Source organism: Phyllostomus hastatus, unplaced genomic scaffold, assembly GCF_019186645.2.
Source record: "Phyllostomus hastatus isolate PE091 unplaced genomic scaffold, TTU_PhHast_1.1 phas_scaffold_28, whole genome shotgun sequence".
NCBI lineage: Eukaryota > Metazoa > Chordata > Mammalia > Chiroptera > Phyllostomidae > Phyllostomus > Phyllostomus hastatus.
This window is the reverse complement of record NW_025334022.1, coordinates 7718881-7737124: the sequence shown is the minus strand read 5'-3', so window position 1 is coordinate 7737124 and position 18244 is coordinate 7718881. Positions and strand designations below refer to the sequence as shown.

General features: G+C 38.6%; 1 pseudogene; it reads right to left on the bottom strand.

Annotated features, from left to right (window-relative positions):
* Window positions 1-12052: 12052 nt before the first annotated feature.
* Window positions 12053-12440, bottom strand: LOC123805023 (annotated as a pseudogene).
* Between the last annotated feature and the right edge of the window lie 5804 nt (window positions 12441-18244).

The following is an 18244-nucleotide window of genomic DNA, read 5'->3' as shown; positions in this document are numbered from 1 at the left end:
GGTAATAAATATAAACTCATTGTGTCCTAATTATTTTACTATTATCTGTGCTCTTGAGGTTATTCACATCTATAGTATCTGTTTGGTGGATAGTATCTGTATCCATATGTTAAATTATGTTATAGTATCTGTATGTTAAATAATTGTGTTCTACTCTGCACTTTTTCTCTATTCCACATTCAATAAGATCACATTGGTAGCTTGAAATTGGCCATGGGAAGGGTGTTTATACCACAGAAATTGGCAAAAGCTACAAAGCAGTGATCCCCCTTCTTCTTCCCCAAACAGTTGGTTGTTAAACAGAGTATTTGTGCCTTAAAGCATCACTTGCTCTGGCATTCATTTAAGACTGGCTTGAAAGGCAACCCATCAGTGCCTAAAGTTATGCTAGGTAAACAGTAGGCAGTCTGTAAATGTCTGAGGGTAACCAAGCATCCTGGTTTGTCCAAGACTCTCTGGCTTCCTGAACATTTCAGAAAACTCCTTAGTCCTGGGCAAGCCAGGATAGTTAGTCAGTAACCCTAGTGTTTGCATATATTTTTTAAAAGGAACCAGGTGGGTAAACGAATTGAAAGCTGTCTTCTTTCTTGAAAAATAGCCCACATATGTCTCCTTCTGTGAGATAATTAGTGGCACATTTCTGTATAAAGCCCCACATATTACACAATCTCAGTAGTAGCAAGAAGGGGAGTCAGGACCTTACAGAAGGAGGTGGTCAAGAAATACCCATTGGTGGTAAATGAATGTAGAGAGGTAGGTCTGCAATGGGAATGGAGGCCCCCAAATGGTGGAAACCTAGAGTCTGGTCTACCAGCTAGTGGCAACTACAGGTGGCAGCAGACTCTGGATCTGAGGCAGGCAGGGGTTGAGGAAGCCTCAAAAGAGAAAGGATCAAAAAAGATACTGTCAATGAGAGTAATAATGATTGTGAATGTTAAAGGCTGCAACTCTGAGGTGTTTATGGTAGTTTTTAGCATTTTTAGGACATCAAAGGAGTTTAGTAGGAAGGACCTTCCCAGTCCACTTAAATATGCATTCATCTTTTCAAGCCTCACTTCATACAAGGGCTGAGTACACAGATACGTATGCAGCATGAGAAGGATTTCTCTGCCCAAAGCCTGGCCTCTCTTTCCCCTATCACCATCCAGATCTGCAATTTTCACCACAACTCAGTATCTCTCAGGAGCAAAGATGCTCAATAGCACTGTGCTATGAGGAAATGAAATTTAGCAGGCCATTAACAACTGACCTCATGTAGTAGACCATTCTACATGATGTGGGCCCAGCTCCCACTCAGAGATGCATAGGACCCATGCCCACAGATAGGTTCTCCTGTGGGGAATCAGGCCCACAATGTACCTTGGCCACTGTGTGTCTTGCTTTTTATTAAAAACTCCCTCACCCTGAATTGAGGACATTTACTGCAAAACAACTTCCTAGAAACCATGCTAAACTTTCCAAGGATGAGTGTAACCAGTCCAACTGAGGCAGGAGGTAGTCAGGAAGGAAGCTCCAGAGGCCCCGCAGGGCTGAGGTAGAAAACATCTATACATGACAAAGACTCCCTCAGATGGGTTGTTCCTGTTTTCTGGGATAACTCTGAATCAGAATGCGCCTGCGCGCTACCCCTGATTCATTATAATATCATTATAATGAAATAACATTGTGGGACTCCCTTCTCCAGTAGCCAATCAAGAAAGTCATGGGAAACCACGCATGCACAGTAGCTTTGAAATCCAACTCCTTGTACCTGCGCAGGGAAAGCCCGCCAAAGACTAGCAAGGGGGCTTCTGCCCCTATAAGAATAGAATCCCCCAGCCCACGTGCTCTTTTTTTTCCTCTGCTCAGAGCTGGCTCACTCCCGTGTCCTGTGGTATGTACTATCACTTAATAAACCTCCCCTCTTTCTTTATGCTATAAACTTTGTGTGTTCGGTTCAATTCTTTGTCCTCGATCACTAAGAACCTGGTTACCTGTGCACACCTGTGCACACCTGTGACACAACTACTTTTGCCTTTTCATTTGCAAATATCCCTCTTCCGTGTTGTGATTAGCAGCATTGGCTCCTTTGTTTTCTGTAAAAGGTAACCACCTAAAGCAAGCCTGTGCATAGTTAATGAGGACCTTCTTGTAATGTGCCCAGTAAGACCATAAAAGCTCATTGGAGCAAGGGCTGAGTCTTTTTCTCCCCTTGAGAGAAAAGCTATGCTGTCCCTTTTCCTCCACCGGACTCTGTAGTCCGTGTGAATGTCTCATTTCATCCATAATGACTCAGACCCCACAAGCCAGGTCCCGCATCAACCTCAGATTAGTAAATCAGTTCCTGACTGATTCTCAACAGTCTAGAATATACAGAGCAAGTGAGATGAGGAGAGGGAAAAGTTCTGGAGTGTTGGCAGACAACATGGTGGGCCTGGTCTTGGCATTATCAGTAAAAGCCTAAATTGGAGAGAGGGATGGATAATGGTCTGAACTTAGAAGGAGTGAACAAACAAATGTCACACACTTTCCAGTTTTATTTATGGCTGATTCAGTTTCTGTTGCTCACTTGTCTCTTTCTTGCTTTTCCAATTCTAGCAAATCTTCCTTGAAAAAAGTTCTATTCCCGAGAGTGCATTCATCATACTCCCTCTTAACAAGCCACTCCTTAATCCTCAGGAGTGGGGGGATGTATGCCTCTTTTTCGGGAAAATACATCATCATGATAATGATAGTAGTAGAAGTATTAGTGATAATTAATACTGTTCAAGCACTTAGTTGCTATATATGAGATGCAGATTTGTCAAGTAATTTAGCAAAGGTCATGCAGGTACTAAGTGTCAGAGCCAAAATTCAAACCTGTTTTACCTGCAATCCTGTACTCTGAGCAATCATACCTCTTCATGTAGACTCTGGCTAGGGTCAGAGGAAGAAGGTGGTACACATAAACAGGGGACCAACTGTATGGGAAAATATATTTGCCAATGATACCTCAGACAAGGGTTTGATCTCCAAAATATATAAAGAACTCACATGACTCCACACCAGGAAGACAAAAACCCAACTAATGAATGTGCAAAGGACCTGAACAGACACTTCTCCAAGGAGAACATACAGAGAGCCCATAGGCATATGAAAAGATGCTCAACATCACTAGCCATCAGAGAGATGCAAATTAAAAACACAATAAGATACCACTTCATACCATTCAGAATGACCATAATTAACATATCAATAAACAACAAGTGCTGGTAAGGTTGTGGAGAAAAGAGAACTCTAGTGCACTGTTAGTGGGAATGCAGACTATTGCAGCCACTGTGGAAAACGGTATGGAATTTCTTAAAAAAACTAAAGATGGAACTACCTTTTGACCTGGCAATTCCAGTGCTGGGAATATATGCTAAAAATCCCTAAACACTAATTCAAAAGAACCTATGCACCCCAATGTTCATAGCAACACTATTTACAATAGCCAAGTTCTGGAAACAGCCTAAGTGCCCATCAATAAATGAGTGGATCAAAAAACTGTGGGACATTTGCACAATGAAATACTACACAGCAGAAAGAAAGAAGAAGTTCCTACCCTTTGTGACAGCATGGATGGAACTGGAGAGCATTACGCTAAGTGAAATAAACCAGGCAGTAAAAGACAAACACCATATGACCTCACCTATGAGTGGAACCTAATCAACAAAACAAGCAAACAAGCAAAATATAACCAGAGAAATGGAAATAAAAAACAGACTGACAGAGACCAGAGGGGAGGGGTATAAAGGGTGAAAGAAGGGGAAGGGTCAAGTCAAGAAACATGTACAAAGGACCCATGTACAAGGACAATGGGGTGGGGATTGTCTTTGGGAGTGGAGGATGGACGAGGCAAGGGAGAGCAAGGAGGGAAATAGGGACAACTGTAACTGAACAACAATAAAAGTGGAATTGTTTCATTCAACACAAGTATATGAACTTCTTACTATGTGCTGGGACTATGGGTATAAAAAGCATGCACACTCCTTATCCTAACAAGATTACAATTGATTAGAGGGGATGTGTCCACTGTTCTAACAGTGCTAACAGAAGGCAGAGTTAAAAAATTACTATAGCATAATAATGATAATGGCTACCAGTTATTGAGAATGTACTATGTATCAGGCACTATGATAATACATTCTGTATATACTTAATCCTCATAACTATACTGGAACTATTACTACATTTTATAAATGAGAAAACAAAGCTAGCAGAGGCTTCATTAACTTCTGTGGCTCAGAATAGTGTGTTACAGTTCATTTTTGAGTGAACTAAAGGTGTCTGCAACCACCTCAGAACCTATAAAGCAGAACCACCAGCTATTTTGAGATCACATGTACATCAGCCAGCATCTGATCTGCAACAGGTTGACACTATATACTTTAACTGAATTTGGAAACTTGAGAATGGTGAAGGCCATTGTAGTCCCATCACTGGCCTCCACCACAAATGTTTCCTTACCACCCTGTTTTTTAAAAAAAGTTATTTATTATGACTGTACTAAGTGCCATTGACCTATACACTTTAAAGCAATTTAAATAGTACATTTTATGTTATATGTGTTTTGCCAAAATAAAAACATTTATTACACAAAATGTTCAATGTTGAAAAATGTTTTTTATACAAAGTTTAATACATATATCTCATGGTTATAGAAAGTCACTTTCCTGCAAAAAAGGTTCAAAAGCTAAATAATCTATTATAGAGTTCATAATCAGAGCAATAGTGCCTTTTTTCAAGAGACTAGCTTGGCCACCACCTCAGTAGTTTTGGAGCGCTGTCTTGCTGCAGTTATCTCTCACGTTCTCATACTACTTTGTGCCTCTTCTCCCCAACCCATCTTCCCATGACTCCCTTCCTCAACAATATCTCCACTGTGTCCCCCAGATTCTTTGCTATGTGATAACCAAGCTCTCCTACATTCCTCCTCCTTGTCAACAAATGCTACTTGCTCCTTTTTGCCTGAATGGACTCTGGCATTTCACCAAGGACACTCATTGATAAGGACAGCTAGAGGGACTTGCATCCTCTTGCTTTTTTGAGGTAGCTTCCAGGTCATTATTTCTATGCCCCACTGGCATACTTCATCTTTGATCATGCCCCAGACTAATCCAGGCCTTTTAACCTGTAACACACAGCCATCCTTGCCAACATTCATGTTGTTGTCCTGAGGGTCTTCACTGTTCACCTGGTTTATTCATCCAAAATTTTGGCCAAGCAGTTCTTGAGTTCTTAAAACCTAATGACGTTGACCTGCTTCCATTTTAGTCACCCTTTTCCATGGCTATCATCTAAACCCATGAAGCCAAGTACAGTAGCCATTATCTATAGGTGGCTATTTAATTTTAAACTAACTAAAATTAAGTTAAAAATATAAATCAGATCATCTGTTGCACTAGCCACATTTCAAGTGCCAAGTAACCACATAAGGCTAGTGGCTACCATCTTAAATAACACAGATAGAGAAAATTTTCATCATTGAAGAAAGTTCTATTAGAAATCAAAGCTCATGACATTGTTCTACCACAAAAATATTTTAAAGTGTGTTGTGTATCTATAGTTTGCTAGGTGCTTCTGTTCAAGGAGCTGAGGATACAGTGAGTGAAACAGATATTGTTTATTAAGGCTTATTACACAGCTATAGTAATGAAGACAATGTAGCATTGGAAGAATGATAGACACATAGATCACTGAAACAGAATAAAGAATGTAGAAATAGACCCACACAAATATGCCAAACTTTTTTTTTTTTACAAAATAGTTCAGTGGAGGAAAAATAGCTTTTTCAACAAAAGGTGTTAGAGTAATTGGACATTAATAGGTGCTCCCCAAAAATATAAACGTCAGTCTAAACCTCACACTTTATACAAACATTTAAATGAATTATAAATTTAAATATAAAAAGTAAAACTATAAAATATTAGAAAACTATAGGAGAAAAACTTTGTGATCTAGAGCTAGGCAAAACTTAGTTAGAAACCTTTTCTATGTGAAAGATTCCATTAAGAGGATAAAAGACAAACTACAAACCAGGAGAAAATGTTTATACACCATGTCTCTGCCAAAGAACTCATATCTAAAATACATAAAGAACTCTCAAAGCTAAACAGTAAAAAAAGACAATCCAATTACAAAATGGACAAAAAAATATTAACAGACATCACTGAAGAGAATATACAGATGTTAAATAAGCACATGAATGACACTGAACATCGTTAGTCATTAGATAAAAGCAAATAGAGCCACAATAAAATACCACCACACACCTATCAGGATGGCAAAAAATCAGGATAAAACTGATAATGACACAGAGAAACAATAGTTCATTCATTGCTGATGGGAATCTAAAATGGTACCAGCACTCTGGAGAACAGTTTTCCAGTTTCCTATAAAAATAAACATACAAATACTATATAATCCAGTAATTGCATTCCTGGCATTTATCCCAGACAAAGGGAAATTTATGCTCACACAAAACCCTATACAGTAATGTTTATTGCTGTTTTATTTATAATAGTCCCAAACTGAAAGCAACCCAATCATCCTTCAACAGGTGAATAGAAAACCAAACTATAGTGCAACCATACACTGGGATACTACTCAGCAATAAAAAAAAGATGAAATATTGATACCTACAATGACCTGGACTGATTTCACAGAATTATGTTAAGTAAAAAAAAAAAGCTAATCTCAAAAGGTTATATACTTTATGATTCCATTTATACAACACTCTTTTTTTTACAGTTCTCCCCATTTTGCCCCTTGTTGCTCTTGCCATCCCCAACCAACCCACTCTCCAAAAGACAATCCCCACCCCATTGTCCTTGTCCATGGGACTTTTGTACATGTTCCTTGACTTGACCCTTCCCCTTCTTTTAAGCATTACCCCCCTCCTACCTCCTCGCTGGTCAATATCAGATTGTTCTTAATTTCAATGCCTCTGGTGCTTTTCTCTCCTTTGTTTGTTTTGTTAATTACGTTCCACTTATAGGTGAGATCATATGGTATTTGTGATCTCACTGTCTGGCTTATTTCACTTGGCATAATGCTCTCCAGTTTCATCCATGCTGTCACAAAGGGTAGAAGCTCCTTCTTTCTTTCTGCTTCATATTATTCCATTGTGTAAAAATGTACCACAGTTTTCTGATCCACTCATTTACTGATGGGCACTTAGGCTGTTTCCAGAACTTGGCTATTTTAAATAATGTTGCTATGAACATTGGGGTGCATAGGCTTTTTTGAATTGGTGTTTAGGAATTCTAAGGGTGTAATCCCAGCAGTGGAATTGCTGGATCAAAAGGAAGTTCCATTTTTAGTTTTTTGAGTAAATTCCATATTGTTTTCCACATGGACCGTACCAGTCTGCATTTCCACCAAAAGTGCATGAGGGTTCCTTTTTCTCCACAAACTCACCAGCACTTGTTGTTTGTTGATTTGTTAATGATGGCCATTCTGACCAATGTGAAGTGATACCTCATTGTGGTTTTGATTTCCTTCTCTCTGATGGCTAGTGATCATTGAGCTTCCTTTCACATGTCTATGGGTCCTCTGTATGTCATCTTTGGAGAAGTGTCTGTTCAAATCATTTGCCCAGTTTTTAATTGGATTCTTTGTCTTCCTGGTGTGAAGTCATGTGAATTCTTTATATATTTTGGAGATCAAACCCTTGTCCGAGGTATCATTGGCAAATATGTTTTCCCATATGGTTGGTTCTTTTTTATTTTGCTGATATTTTCTTCAGCTGTGTGAAAGTTTTTTAATTTGATGTAGTCCCATTTGTTTATTCTTTACTTTATATCCTTTGCCCTAGGGGACATATTGGTGAAAATATTGCTGGATCCGATATATGAAATTTTCCTGCCTATGTTCTCCTACAGCACTTTTCTAGTGTCATGATTTATATTATGTCTGTTATCCATCTTGAGTTTATTTTGGTGTATAGTGTAAGTTGGTGTTCTACTTTCATTTTTTCACATGCACCTGTCCAGATCTTGCAACACCATTTATTGAAAAGGCTATTTTTAGTCCATTTTATGCTCCTGTCCCCTTTGTCAAATATTAATTGACCATAGAGACTTGTGTTTATTTCTGGACTTTTATTCTGTTCCATCGATCTATGTGTTTGTTCTTATGCCAGTACCAGACTGTTTTGATTACAGTGGCCTTATAATATAGTTTTATATCAGGTATTGTGATCCTTCCTACTTTGTTCTTCTTTCTCAGAATTTCTGAAGCTACTGAGGGCCATTTATGGTTGCATATTAATTTTTGAAATATTTGTTCTATATCTGTGAAATATGTCATTGGTATTTTAATAGGGGTTGCATTGAATGTATAGATTACTTTCAGTAGTATAGATATTTTAATAATGTTAATTCTTTGAATCCATGACCATGGCATATGTTTCTATTTATTTGTGTTTTCCTTAATTTCTTGCTTCCATGATCTGTAGTTTTCCAAGTACAGGTCTTTTACCTCCTTGGTTAAGTTTATTCATAAGTACTTTATTTTTCTTGTTGATATGGTAAATGGGACTTTTTTCTAAATTTCTGTTTCTGATATGTCATTGTTGGTGTAAAGAAAGGCTTTTGATTTATGAATATTGACTTTGTATCCCACCATTTTCCCAAATTCACTTATTACATTGAGTAATTTTTGGTGGAGTCTTCAGGGTGTTCTATGTACATAATCATGTCATCTGCAAACAATGACAGTTTTACTTCCTCCTTTCCAATTTGGATGTCTTTTATTTCTTTTTCCTGTCTGATGGCTATGGCTAGAACTTCCAATACTATGTTAAACAGGAGTGGTGAAAGCACACACCCTTGATCTTAGGGGGAAAGCTTTTAGTTTTGCCTGTTTTGCCTGTGTTGGCTGTAGGTTTCTCATATATGGTCTTCATTATGTTGAGGAATGCTCCCTCTATGTACACTTTGCTGAGTATTTTTATCATAAGTGGGTGCTGTACTTTATCAAATTTTTTTTACCATCTATTGATATGATATTGTGATCTTTTTCATTTTGTTTTTGTGATATATTACATTTATTGAGTTGTTAATATTGTACCATCTTTGCATCCCTGGAAATAATCCCACTTGATCATGTTATATGATCTTTTCAATGTATTGCTGGATGTGGTTTGCCAATATTTTGTTGAGGATTTTAGCATCCAGTTTCATCAGCAATATTTACCTGCCATATTCTTTCTTTGTTGTGTCTTTATCTGGCTTTCGAATTAGGGTGATGCTGGTCTCATAAAAAGAGTTTGCAAGTCTGTCCTCTTCTTGGATTTTTCTGGAATAGTTAGAGCAGGATAGGGATTAGTTCTTCCTTAATTTTTTTTTTAAATTCTCCTGTGAAGTCATCCAGTGAAGGGCTTTTGAGTTTTTTTTATTACTGCTTCAATTTCAGTAGTTGTTATTGGTTTGTTCAGGCTTTCTGCTTTGCCCTGATTCACTTTTATGAAGATTATGTGTTTCTAGAAATATGTCCATTTCATCCATGTTTTCAACCTTCTTGGCATATAATTTCTGCCAATCCTTTTTACTTCTGTGGTATTGGTTGTAATTACTCCTCTTTCATTTCTGATTTTATTTATTCAGGTCCTCCCTCTTTTTGTTCTTGATGAGTCTACTTAAATGCTTGTCAATTTTGTTTATCCTTTCAAAGAACCAAGTCCTAGATTAATTGAGTCTTTGAATTGTTCTTTTAGTCTCTATGTTGTTTAATTCATCTCTGATCTTGATTATTTCCTTCCTTCTACTCTCTCTGGGCTTTATTTGTTGTTATTCCTCCAGTTCTTATAGTTGTAGGGTTAGGTTGTTTATTTGAAATGTTTCTTTCTTTTTTACCTAAGCCTGTATTGCTATGAACATTGCTCTCAGTTCCAACTTTGTGGTGTTTCATAGGTTTTGGGCTGTGGTGTTTTCATTTTCATTTGTGTCCAGAAACTTTTTTATTTCTTCCTTGATCTCATTGTTAACCTGTTCATTGCTTAATATCATGCTATTCTGTCTCCATGAATTTGAATATTTTTTAGTTTTTGTCTCAAAGTTCGTTTTTAGTTTCAAGCTATTGCAGTCTGAGAAAATGCTTGCTATGATTTAAATTTTCTTGAATTTTTGAGGTTTGTTTTGTGCCCTATCATGTGGTTATCTTTGAGGATGTTTTATGTGCATTTGAAAGGAATGTATATTTTGCTTCTTTGGTGTGAAAGGCTCTGTATATATATATCAGTTAAATCCATTTGTTTTGGGAGTTGTTCAGTGCCACAATATCCTTGTTGATTCTCTCTTGGGAAGATATGTCCATTGTTGATGGTGGGGTGTTAAAATCCACTACTATAAGTGTGTTGCTGCCTATATCTTTCTTGAAGTCCTCCAAGGTTTCCTTATATATTTGGGTGCTCCTATGTTGGGTGTATAAATGTTTACAATGTTTATGTCTTCTTATTGGATTCTACCCTTGAGCATTATGAGGTGTCCTCTGTCTTTTTTTTTATGGCCTTGGTTTTGAAATCCACTTTGTCTGATTTAAGTGTTGCTAACCTGGTTTTTTTATTCCTGTCCATTTGCTTGGAATATTTTTTCCAACTCTTCACTTTCAGTCTGAGTAGGTTTTTGTTCTCAGATGGGTCTCTTGTAGGCAGCATATATGCTGGTCATGTTTTCTTATCCTGTCAGCTACCCTATGTCTTTTGGTGAGAGCATTTAATGCATTACATTTAAAGTTATTATTGACAGGTATTCAGTTCCATTTTCCCCCATTGTACCTTTGTTCCTTTCTCTCTCACTTTATTTGTTCATCTTAAAGCCTCCTCTTTACCATGTCTTGCAATGCTGGTTTGGTGGAGGTGTATTCTTTTATCCTTCTTTTCTCTGAAAAACTTATTTAGCCTTCCATTTTAATTGAGAGCCTTGCTGGGTAGAGTAGTATTGGTTGAAGGACTTTGCTTTTCATTACTTGGAGTATGTCTTTCCATTCCCTTTTGGCTTATAGTGTTTCTGTTGAGAAATCTGTTGCTAGTCTAATCGGGGCTCCCTTGTATGTTACTTCTTGTTTCTCCCTTGCTGCCTTTAAGAATCTCTGTCTTTCAATTTTGCTATTCAAATTATGATGTGTCTTGGAGTAGGCCTCTTTGGGTTCATCTTGATTGGGACCCTCTATGCTTCCTGGACTTTCATGGCTTTTTCTCTTATCAAGTTAGGGAAGTTTTCTATCATTATTTTTCCAAACAGTTTTTTTTTTCATAAGTGAGATGTTATTGGTTGTTCTGAGGATGAGTACACAGACATTTCAATTTGTACACAATTCTTAACACACGTCAAAAATGTAAAGTTATGTAGTTGTGATTCTTCTCTGAAGTTATTCCAGTAACTTTCCATATTCAAATTTGGGGACAAATTTCCTTAATGGAGTGTCAAGTACCAATATCTAAAAATGTCGATATGCTGGTACATCAAAGACCAACTAATTCACAATTTAATATATATATAAACATATATATATAATATAATATATTAACATATATTATATATATATTACATAATCAAATTTTCAAACTTTCACAGCACATTAACAAAGTTACTAGGAAAACTGGACTACCACAACAAAGATGTTAGAGTGCATAAAATTCTGACAGGGAGAGGCCAAGATCAAGGAGTGGCTTTTTTTAGGAAACAATTCTACCAAAAGCATGAGAATAGAGGTAATTTAAAATGTTCAGGACATAGTAAATGCATGACTGATTCCAAATTACCACTTAGTATGTTTTGTATTATACTATAATAGTTATAGTGTAGGATATAAAATTATATGATAGTTAAAGGATATAAAAACTACCCCATCTATTAAATTTTTAGCTGACACCCAAGACAATTAAAGCCTCCCATATTCAATATCCCACTATTTTTTGGATGTACCAAAAAATAAACAACCAACAAATGATTTCACCTCTTTAAAAAATCACTTACACTTAAAAAAAATGGGATGAGGTAGAATTCCTTCCTTCTTAAAAGTGTTTCTAGAGCTACTAAAAAACTTGCATTTACAAAATAGTGATAAAAATACTTATCTGGATCATACAAGAAGAGAGACAGGGATCACTGATAAGACATGATATATGATAATAATCAGACTTGGCTTGTTTTTCTCTTGCTTCATCCGAGGCTGGACTCTCCTGGTTTTTAGTTTCTCCATTTTCCACAGGTAGATCTTCCTTAGGTTCCTGCTTAGCCACTTCAGTCTGTTTTCCCTTTACTCCTCCTTTTCCTTTCATTTTTACTTTTTTTGTCTGCAGATTTGTTCTTTCCTGCTGCCTTTTTTGGCTTGGTTTCCACTTTTGCAGGAGCAAGTTTAGCTGACAACCTCACTGATCTCCTCGTGGGCTCCTCCTTCGCCACCCCCTCAGTGGAGCTGACCTTCCTCTTAGGCATCGTGTTGGTGAAGCTGGCATGTGCTGGGTGCCTGAGGGCCCTGGTGCATGGAGAACCTTTGCAAACCTGGACTGCCTGTCCTTTACAGCTTCTCCTACCACCCAAACTGCTAGCACCCACAATCTCCAAACAGGTTTTCTATCTTTTGCTCCTCTCCTTCTCCTTCTGGTATCCCTATTGTATGGATATTATTACATTCATGTTGTCCTGAAGTTCCCTTAACACTTCTTTATTCTTTTGAGTCTTTTTCCTTTTCTTTCTCTCTCTGTGAGTTTTTTTCTACCTTGTCCTCCACCATGCTGATTCGATCCTCTGCTTTATCTAGACTGCTTTAGGTTCCTTCTTGTGTTCTTCAATTCAGAAATTGTATCCTTCACTTTCTCTGGTTCTTGGTGATTGTTTCTATGTCTTTTTTCACAGTGATATAGTTTTCCATAAATTTCTCATAGTTTCCCTGTAGGTTTTGGTAATCCTCCTTAATCTCATTGAGCTTCCTTATAACCATTGTTTTGAACTCAATACCTGATAGTTGACTTGCCCCTATTTTGTTTAGCACTCTTTTTTAGGATTCCTTCTTCCCTTTTGATTGGGGGTTGTTTCTTCTTCTTCCCATTATCTGTGAGACCCTTCTTGTTTGCTTCTGCTTCTTACATTGATCTGTTTTGACTCCCTGAGTTTGTCATGTGCACTTCTATGGTAGGAGACCTGTGAGATTCAGTGGAGCAGTCTCTTTGATCTCCTGAACTTGATGCTCTTGGGATGCCCTTTATGCCATTGGTTCTCTGATGTAGTTGGGTTTTGAATGTTGTTGCATCATTCTCCAGTGGGTCACTCCTCCAGTAGTTTGGCTGAAGGTCACTCTTCCCCCATGTCATGTACACTGTTGTGCAAGTGTTGCCATAACAAAACCACAAAGCCCAGGAAACAAACCCACATTTGCAAAAATATCCACCCCCACAATCCCACTATGAAGAGCAAATGAACCAGTATTAATAATGTTGTAAAGAGGTTAAGATGATTATAAGAAAGGAGAGTGGATATTAGATGACTTACTGACAGAAAAAAAAGATTTTGAGAGGGTAGAGGAAGGAGTACTAAGAGTTGGGAATTGGAGCAATGTGAAGAGAGAAAGTAAAATTTACATCATGAATAAGGGAAGTGTATTATATTAGGCTTAAATAGAAAATAAAGTGAGAGAGAGAAAGAAAAAAAATAAAATAAATAATAAAAATATTGTAGCCAAATTAGAGATAAAGATCCACCACAGACCTTCAACAACAAAGGAGCTAAAATTAATATTGGCGGGATGGGAGTAAGAGGGGAAAAAGGAAAAAAAAGAAAAGCTTAACAAATGTCCAGAGGAATAGAAAGTGATTTTGAAATGATAGAGGGAGAGGGAATACTAAGAGTGAAGAATGAAACCCAAGCTAAGACAGGGAAAAATTAAAAATTGAGATGAAAAGAAAAAGGGAAAAAAAGGAGAAGAAAGAAAAATAAAAGGTCAGGATGAAAAAGAAAAAGAAGAAAGAAAAAAGGAACAAATTGCAATGAATTCTGGCCAAGATAGGTAGAAGTCCTTCACTTCCTTGCACAACCAAAACAAAACAAAACAAAACAAAAAAAAACAAAAAAAAACAACCAATCTAAAATCAATAAACAACCAAAAGCATCAGAAAATCAAACTGCATGGAACACTGACAACCAAGGAATTAAAGAAAAAAAAAAAAACAGAACAACCACGCTGGTAAGGCAGTGGACCTCTCAGGCCATCTCAGAAAAACTGTGGCAGACCCTGGAGGTGTGGCTGGCTGCTGAACTCTGTGGGCTGCGTGGGAGGGGCTGATGTAAGGGGATAACTGAGACTCAGAGCTGACTGTGGACTACCACTAGGGTTGCTGCGGTGGGAGAAACTCCCTGCCTCACATGAGAGTTAGTTGAAAAGGGCGCTAGAGACCAGCAGGCGAGCCGCACTGTTCCCTCTATGGCTGCTCTCCCACAGGCAGTGCAGTAAAGAGGGTTGCCATGCCTGGGTAAATACCTAAGGCCCTGCCCCCTTACAACCCATCAGCTACACCAAGACAAAGAAATATGGCCCAAATGAAAGAACAGATCAAAGCCTCAAAAAGAGAACTAAGCCATGAGGAGATCACCAATTTATCTGATGGAGAATTTAAAGCCCTGGTATGAAAATGCTCACAGATCTGATTGAGCTTGGTCAAAAAATGAAAAAAACAAATGAAGGATACCCAAAGTGAAATAAAGCATAATATTCAGGGAACCAACAGTGACAGGAAGGAAACCAGGACTCAAAGCAGATTTGGAACAAAAGGCAAAAATAAACATCCATCCAGAATAAAATGAAGAAACAAGAATTCAAAAAAGTGAAAAGAGTCTTGCAAACCTCTGGGACAATCTGAATGAAATGTTCCAATATCCAAATCATAGGGGTGCCAGAAGGAGAAGAACAACAGCAAGAAATTGAAAACTTATTCGAACAAATAATGAAGGAAAACTTCCTCAATCTGGTGAAAGAAATAGACTTCCAGGAAGTCCAGGAAGCCCAAAGAGTCCCAAAGAAGTTGGAGCCAAAGAGTAACACACCAAAGCACATCATTGTTAAGTTACCCAAGATTAAAGATAAAGAGAAAATCCTAAAAGAAGCAAGGGGAAATGAGAGAGTTACATGCAACGGGGTACCCATTAAGATATAGCTGATTTCTCAAAAGAAATCTTGAAGGCTAGAAGGGGCTGGAAAGAAGTATTCAAAGTCATGAAAGGCAAGGACCTAGATTGCTCTATCCAGCAAAGCTATCATTTATAATGGAAGGGCAGATAAAGTGCTTCCCAGATATGGTCAAGTTAAAGGAGTTCATCATCACCAAGCTATTATTATATGAAATGTTAAAGGGACTTAGCTAAGAAAAAGAAGATAAAAAATTTAAATGGTAAAGTGACAATAAACTCACAACTATCAACAAATGAACCTAAAAGAAAAGAATGAAAACAAAAACTAAGCAAAGAACAAGAACAGGAACAGAACCAGAAAAATGGACATCACATGGAGGGATTTCATTTGGGAGGGGGAAGGGAAGAATAGCGGGGGAAAGTACAGGGAAGGAGAAGCATAATTGTTAGACATAAAATAGATGGGGAGAGATAAAAATGGTATAGGAAACAGAGAACTCAAAGAACTTATATGTACAACACCTGGACATGAACTAAGGGGCGGGGAATGCTGGAGGTTTGGGGGTGCAGGGTGGAGGAGGGTAAAAGGGGAAAATTGGGAAAACTGTAATAGCATAATCAATAAAAATACTTAAAAATAAAAAAATAAAATTCCAAAAAAAGAAGAAAAAAGAAAAAACAGGCTAAGACAGGGTAAAATTAAAAATTTGAGACAAAAAAAGTAGGAGAGGAGATCAGTATAATTCAGAGTTTGAAATAAAAAAATTAATGAGTGTCTAGCAATAAAATTCAAAAAATGGAACAACTACCCTATCCAAAACCAATTAGCAAAGATTGCTAAAGGTGGAGTAAGAATGCGGGTATTTTAAGAGAAGGGAAAAAGGATGTGAGATGACCATTGACAAGAAACTTGGTTTTGTGAGGCTGTACAAGGGAGAAATAGTAAGAGTGTGGAGTGGAAACAAGTTGTAGCAAGAGAAAAAATAAAATTTAAAACAAAAATGAGAGGAAAGAAGAAGGTGAAATGGGGTAAGAGAAGGGAGGGACAAAATATGTGAAGTGAAATAAACTATAGTATAAAATCTAGTGACTTAATGTGTACAAACTTGATGGACAACAAATGAATGTTAAAAAGCTATGCAGGAAGGAAGGAAGGAAAATATCATGAATCATGGAGAAGAGCACAGTGGATTTTGTCTCGGTAATCTCTAGTATTTACCAGTTTTTTCTTTTAGGATCTGCCTCTGGTGGTGTCAGATATTGACCTGGTCTGATATTAGGCAGCCAGTTTGAGACTTCCAGAGATCTACTCTCTGTGGCTAACTCCTTCAGTTATTAATCTAGTCACTCTGTAATTAGCAATCAGGCTAATTACAACACAGGGAAGTCTGCTTAAGCAACATAAGGCAGGGCAGAATCCCTCCTGGGGTCAGGGCTATTGTTTCCCCTCAGGCTGCTGCCACTCAGAGAGTAGTCTGCCTAGTCAGGATGGCTGCTGCCATATGGGGGGTGACTCAGCACCGGGATCCCGGTGTCTACTCTCTCAGCTCTCTCCCCAAAGCTTCAGTCCCCAGTCTCTTCTCAGGCATCTATAGCCCACTCTGCTCTACCTTTGCCGGAGCTCAGGGTAAGTGGCTGCAAATGAAAATGTGTGCATTGGCCGTTTAAATGGTTCTTGTCATCTCTAGCTGTCTGTCTCTGGCAGAGAGCAACCCTGCCACTTTTCACAGCTGGTTGTTATCTGTGTACCTTTTGGGGTCTGGTGCTCTAGGGTGGGAATCCCAGTTTAAGGTTTAGATACTACTTTTTTCACAGGGATCCAAGCAGCCAGTTAATTATCCCTCTGGCATTGCTGCCTAAGGGTGCCACACCAGCCCTCTCAAGTCACTACCTAACTCCTTACCAGACAGGTTGTGCTGAAGGTGATTCTCTGTCTGTCTGACATTATAAGTCTTCTCTCTCACTGTTTTTCAGTTGTTTGTTCTTGGTAATTTCTCCACAATTTAATTGTAACTCCAGATTGGCCCTGGGAGGAGGTTAGTGTGTCTTCCATTCACTACTCTGCCATCTTGCATCTCCCTTTGAATATCAATTCTCCATTTTTTATTGCTTCTAAGGCAGAAGAGCAGAAGATCCAAACTTTGCATATTTTTTAACCCTTTATCACTCTTGGCATGTGATGGGCAACTGTTCAGTCTTAGTGAGTCATGTTATCTGTTCTGCAACAACTCCATTCATCTGGGATTATATCTGAATAAACTGAATGTCTGCTGATCCTTTCAAGAAATTGTCCCAGGAGGAACTTCTGGCCAAGATGGAGGCATAGGTGGACACACTGTACCTCCTCGCACAACCAAAATTAAGGACAACAAAATTTTAGAAACAAAAAAACAACCATAACAGACAGAAAATTGAACTGTATGGAAGTCCTGACAACCATTCATCCAGACCAGTAAGAGGGGCGAAGTAGGTGGCCTGCAGAGAGGGGTTGCTGCAGTAAAAAGTGGTGGCTGGCAGACCCAGGTGCGCAGGACGCAGACGGCAGCTAGCAGACCTTGTGGCAGACCCCCAGCACGGGTGCAGGAAGGCAAAGAGCAGACCCAGTGAGGCACGCAAGGCAGCTGGCTGTCTGCAGTCACACATTTGCACACAGATAAATGAGGTGAAAACAGGCAGCAAGAGAGACCATGCAACCCAGGGCCCCAGCACCAGGAAATAAAGCCTAAAAGCACTGATTGAAAACACTTGTGGAGGTTGAGGTGCTGGGAGAGACTCCCAGCCTCTCAGGAGAGTTCATTGGAGAGACCCACAGGGTCCTAGAATGTACACAAGTCCACCCACCCAGGAACAAGCACCATAAGGGCCCAATTTGCTTGGGGGAAGTGGCAGAGGGGACTGAAATCTGACAGAGAGTGGAGCAAGCACCACTGTTCCCTATCTGACCCCACCCCCACATACAGCGTTACAACGCAGCGACTGGGTTGCCCCGCCCTGGTGAACACCTAAGGCTCTGCCCCTCATACGGAATAGGCTCGACCAGACCAAACAAACAAACAAACAAACAAACAAAGATGGTTGAAAGGGAAGAACAAATCAAAGTCCCAGTGCCAATACTTTTA